The following is a 6000-nucleotide window of genomic DNA, read 5'->3' as shown; positions in this document are numbered from 1 at the left end:
AAACTTACAAAGATGATATCTTAATTGTGCAAATTTATGTTGATGATATTATATTTGGTTCTGCTAATCAATCTCTATGCAAAGAATTTTCTAAGATGATGCAGGCTGAATTTGAGATGAGTATGATGGGAGAACTCAAGTACTTTCTGGGAATACAAGTTGATCAAACACCAGAAGGAACATATATCCATCAGAGCAAGTACACTAAAAAACTTCTGAAGAAGTTCAATATGCTGGAATCTACAGTTGCCAAGACTCCAATGCATCCTACATGCATTCTGGAGAAAGAAGATGCAAGTGGTAAAGTTTGTCAGAAGCTCTATCGTGGTATGATAGGATCACTTCTATACTTAACTGCATCTAGGCCTGATATATTGTTTAGTGTTCATTTATGTGCTCGTTTCCAATCAGATCCAAGGGAAACCCACTTAACTGTTGTTAAGAGGATCCTAAGGTATCTGAAAGGTACCACTAACCTTGGCTTGATGTATAAGAAAACATCAGAGTATAAGCTTTCAGGTTATTGTGATGCTGATTATGCTGGAGATAGAACAGAGAGAAAAAGCACTTCTGGAAATTGTCAATTTCTGGGAAGCAACTTAGTCTCATGGGCAAGCAAGAGGCAATCAACCATTGCACTATCTACTGCAGAGACAGAATATATCTCAGCAGCAATATGCAGCACTCAGATGCTCTGGAAGAAACATCAGCTGGAGGATTATCAAATCCTTGAGAGTAATATCCCAATCTATTGTGATAACACTGCTGCAATTTCATTGAGTAAGAATCCTATCTTACATTCAAGGGCAAAGCACATTGAGGTAAAGTATCATTTTATTAGAGATTATGTACAGAAGGGCGTACTTCTTCTAAAGTTTGTTGATACTGACCATCAATGGGCAAATATCTTTACAAAGCCCTTAGGAGAGGATAGATTTAATTTCATTCTGAAAAATCTGAATATGGACTTTTGTCCAGCATGAAGATGGATCAGAACCTCTGACTATGATACTTCTTTATCAGAAGATGTCTAGTCCAGAAGGTAACTCTATCAGAGTTTATGTACCCATTGGTGCTGACTCTGAAGCTGAGACAGTAAACGTGTGTCAGTATCTCTGATACATAGTTCCTTGTGCCCTTGCTGACAGTCTGTCGTAATGAGTGTTGATGTGCTTCTCTCCTGCGTGTGATATGTGTATTTACTGTTACCATCATGTCTTTAATTTTTAACCGTTGATTTTAAATTGCTTTTTGATCAACAACGGTTATTTTTCAAAACCCACTATACACACACGTTCTCCTACACTTACGGTTTTACCTTCTCTCTCTTCAGTTTTTCAAAAACTTATCCCCATGATCTCTCTCCCTCTATTCATCCTTCTCCTTTCTACCCAAAACCTTCAACCGCCTTCAAGATGGTGAGACAAAACAGAAACGAAACTGCAGGTGCAACCAGATTTCCTCATAGGGTAGTAGGGCAAGCTACAGGTCAATTGGGTCCTGAAACTCCAAGTCAAGGTCAGGCTCAAGAGAAGATGATTCCAATTGCAGAACGGGGCTGTGCCGTTCACTGTGTTTTTGCTCCGGAAGAACTCCAGGTGCTTGCTGAATGGAGATTCGACCTGGATAATATAGCTGCTAATGGGTATGATCTTCGTCCTGAAGTTCATGTTCAGAGCTGGGAAGAATATTTGAACCGGCTTCGAGGTCCAATCTATGATAAATTGGTCAAGAAATTCTGGAAGCATGCCGACTGCGATGACACTCAAGTGGTTTCCTACATTGCTGGCAGGAGGATAATCATTACTGAGAAGTCTATTGTGAATCTTCTGGGTGCACACACTGGAACTGGGTATAGATTCCAACTGACGGAGTCAAAGGTGAAACCCAGAACCAAGGATGAAACCAACAAGGCTCTTTACACAACATACAAACCTGGCAAGAGCGACTACAAAGTGGTGGATCTTCATCCCAAGCTAAGGATCTGGCACAAGATTCTGCTTCACTGCATCAACCAGAGGCCAAAGGGAAGCTCTCCTGATTACATCAACTTCTGCCAGAAGGCAATGCTGTTCTTCATTCAGGATCATAGGAAGATCTGCCTTCCTTTCTTCCTGTTCTCTTATCTGAAAGAGTGTATCAGGAAATCCAGAACCACTGCCTCCATCAAATCTGCCATCAAGTACATCCCTTTTGGGAGACTGCTTTCAGATCTCTTCATTGAGAGCAAATTCATAGAAGATCTGATCAAGGCAGGATGCATAGAGGACCTGTCTACAATTGTTAGTGATGTCTTCACATCCACATCTCTGAAGAAGATGGGATTGGTCAAGAAGAAGGTTGCCCCTGCTCATGAAGATACTTCTGATGAAGTAAGACAAAGAAGGGTACCTCTAAATGATTACCCTCTGTGGTCTCAAGCAGATAACCCAGAAGCTATTTTGTGCTACATTGATGATCTGAAGCAACAAGGGTACGAGATAGATGTGGACGAGTTTTTCAGAAAACTACCACCAGCTCCAGAGTTTGACTCTCCTCCCAAGAGGAAAGTTCAGAGAAAAATGGTCTTGGAGGAATCTTCTGAAGAGTCTGATGATCAGAAGAAGAAGAAGAGAGCTGACAAATCTAAGAGGAAGCACGAGGAACCCACCAAACCAGATGCTCCATCTGATGGTGAAGAAGAAAAAGAAGCAAGTCAGAATTGTGGAGAAACCAACTCGTGTGGAACCAGCTGCTCAAGTAATCAGAATGAAGACTTCTGCCAGAGTGACTCGGTCTGCCGTGCAATCATCAAGTAAGTCTGCTGTTACTGAATCTGATGATGATTTAAATTCACTTGATGCACTCCTCATCTCTACACTCCTTAACCGCACAGCCACCCAACTCACTCCTATCCTAGAGTCTCAACCAGCTGCCCAAACCACATCTCCATCAAATTCACCAAGGTCTTCATTTTTCCAACCTTCCCAACAAGAAGCACCTCTTTGGAACATGCTTCAGACTCCACGACCCGATGAACCAACCTCACCCATTACCATTCAATACAACCCACTAACCTCTGAACCCATTATTCTTGAACCCTCTGAACCTGAACCCAGAACTTCTGATCACTCTATCCCTAGAGCATCAGAACGTCCTGTTCGTAGAACTGCTGATACAGATTCTTCCACTCCCTATACTTCTGTATCCTTTCCTACCAATGTTGCTGATTTCTCACCTTCCAACAACTCTGAATCAATTCGTAAATTTCACGAAGTTAGGAAAGAAAAAGAGTCTGCCATTCCAGAGTACTACCTCACAGTGCCTAGCCCTAGGAGATACCCTAGACCTAGACCAGAACGTCTAGTTGACCCAGATCATCCTATCCAGGCTGAACCCTTACATGAAGCAGACCTTTTAGCCCAACAAGCTCAACCAGACCAAGTTCAACAAGAACCCATTCAACCAGAACCAGAAAACTCAGTGTCTAACCACTCTTCGGTTAGATCACCACATCCTCAGGTTGAAACATCTGTACCAAACCTTGAAACCTCTGAACCAAATGTCCAAACTTTTGATGTTGGTTCTCCTCAAGGTGCCTCTGAGGCAAACAGCAGCAACCACCCAATCTCTCCTGAAACCAATCTCTCCATTGTTCCCTACACATACCTCAGGCCAAACTCTCTTTCTGAGTGCATCAGTGTTTTTAATCATGAAGCTTCACTGATGATTCGCAATGTGCAAGGTCACACTGACCTGAGTGAGAACTCTGACTCTGTTGCTGAAGAATGGAATCGTCTGAGTACTTGGTTAGTTGCTCAGGTTCCTGTTATGATGAGTCATCTCACTGCTGAAAGGGATCAGAGGATTGAGGCTGCCAATCAGCGGTTTAACAGAAGAGTTGCTATGCATGAACAACAGCAAAGAACTAAGTTACTTGAAGCTGTTGAAGAAGCAAAAAGAAAGAAAGAGCAAGCAGAAGAAGCTGCACGTCAAGAGGCTGCACAAGCTGAAAATGCAAGATTAGAAGCTGAGAGACTAGAAGCTGAAGCTGAAGCTCTTAGATGTCAAGCTCTTACACCTATGATTTTCACTCATGCTGCTTCTGATTCCACTCAAGCTCCTCACTCTGCTCAGAATGTTCCCTCTACCTCTACACAACCAAGTTCTTCCAGACTTGACATCTTGGAACAACGTCTCAATTCTCATGAGACTCTGCTGGTGGAAATGAAGCAAGTTCTTCAAGAACTCCTGCGTCGCTCTGACAAGCCTTAGTTTTTAGGATTTCTTTCGTTTTTCTTTCTTTACTTATTTACTTTTATTTTACTTTGCTTTATTTGCTATGTTTTGCTTACTCGTCGTTTATCATTGCATATATATATATATATATATATGACATTGTGTTTGCAATTTTTTTTTTATGATAATTCATGTTTATTACATCATACATTCTATTCCCTAAATCTATAATGGAGGATCCTTCCTCATTCTTCTGCACTCCCGGCGTTGCTCTGCTATTTCCTTCTCCAGCCGATCAAGCGTATATTCTATGTTGCCAAGCTTGATGCTCAGCTCGGTCTTCTCCAGACTATCTTCTATAGTCTTGAGTTTTCTTTCCACTGACTCCTTCTCTTCCAGAAAGTTCAGTTCCAGCTGGCTGAGTTCCTGAATTTCCTCCACGAAGCCAAGGAACTCTCTCAGATCCTTCTCCAGCTCTGGACCAAGTTCTCCTTCAAGCAGTGTCTTCGTCAGCTCCTGTATCGTTCGTGTACCATCAGGGTGCCGGATGTTAAGGAACATGTCTTCCTCGAAGGCTTTCCTTCTGAGCTCTTCCAGTGCAACCATGTATGAAGCCATTTATTTTTATGGTATTAATCGAGTTGTGAAGCTTTCCCTCTTCTTACTCGCTTTATATAAGCTTCATTCTCTCCTTGGAAGTTACTGCTTCTACAGTTTCTCGAGGTTAAGTCCTTGGTAACTGAAGCTTCTCTTTACTCCCGTGGCCGGTGGTAAACGTTCTTCTTTTGCATTAACTCCCTTCTTTAATTCGCTTAACTCTCATTCATGCATCGTTTATTTCTCCATTGTTTTTAAACTTAGACCTTCTCTAAGGGGGAGTACCTTGTACTTCAAGCTAAGTTTTTCACACCCCATACTTTTTGCTTATGACAAAAAGGGGGAGTACACCCAGTTTTTGATGTGTAAGCTGTGTTATTGTGATTTATTTTTCTTTTGGAGAATTTAAGAGTTCCACCTTTATGACCATAGATGTGTCACTGGGCAAATACAAGGAATACATTTCACTTCTTCTGAAGTGATTCTATTTGACTCTGATACCCTTATTGTTGACTCTGAATACTTATGCGCTCTGATTATTTTATTTCATCTATGTCATGCGCCTTCACTCTGAACTCTTATATTATTTAGCTCAGAATCTAGACATTTCTAACGTTTTCATTAAGTCTTAGATTCAGGGGGAGCTATGCTCAGAATCAAGCTGTGACTTGGATTCAGAATGAGCAAAATAAACTATTCACATCAGGATAAGTCTTATTCTATCTCTCTAAACTCTGAGTGAATTCAGTTTATTGTTTAAGAATTGTTCATCAAAATACTTGGCTTTGTCATCATCAAAAAGGGGGAGATTGTAAGATCAAGTTTTGATCGAGTAGTACAACTCTATGTTTTGATGATTACAAGTTAACATTTTAGTATGAACAATTATGGTACTCTAACGTGTTTTTCTGAGTGTGCTATTTACAGGCTCTGACCTCAATTTAATCTCACACAAATCAGAAGCACTGTGCATAAAGAGTGACCCAAGCAACGTTTTCGCAACATCTATGTTCACTCTGAACAGTAGAAACGCTTCAGAAGATCTGAAGTCATACAAGCTCTGATATGGACTCAGTCACTTGAAGTTCTGAAGATCCAGACGTTCTGACAACCCAGGCACTCTGAAGGTTCAGATGTTCTGATGGTGTAGAAGACTCTGAAGATCCAGAAGCTGAAAAGTGGAAA

This window comes from Lotus japonicus, chromosome 1 (genome assembly GCF_012489685.1).
Source record: "Lotus japonicus ecotype B-129 chromosome 1, LjGifu_v1.2".
In the NCBI taxonomy this organism is placed as follows: domain Eukaryota; kingdom Viridiplantae; phylum Streptophyta; class Magnoliopsida; order Fabales; family Fabaceae; genus Lotus; species Lotus japonicus.
Note: the sequence above shows the minus strand (reverse complement) of the source record.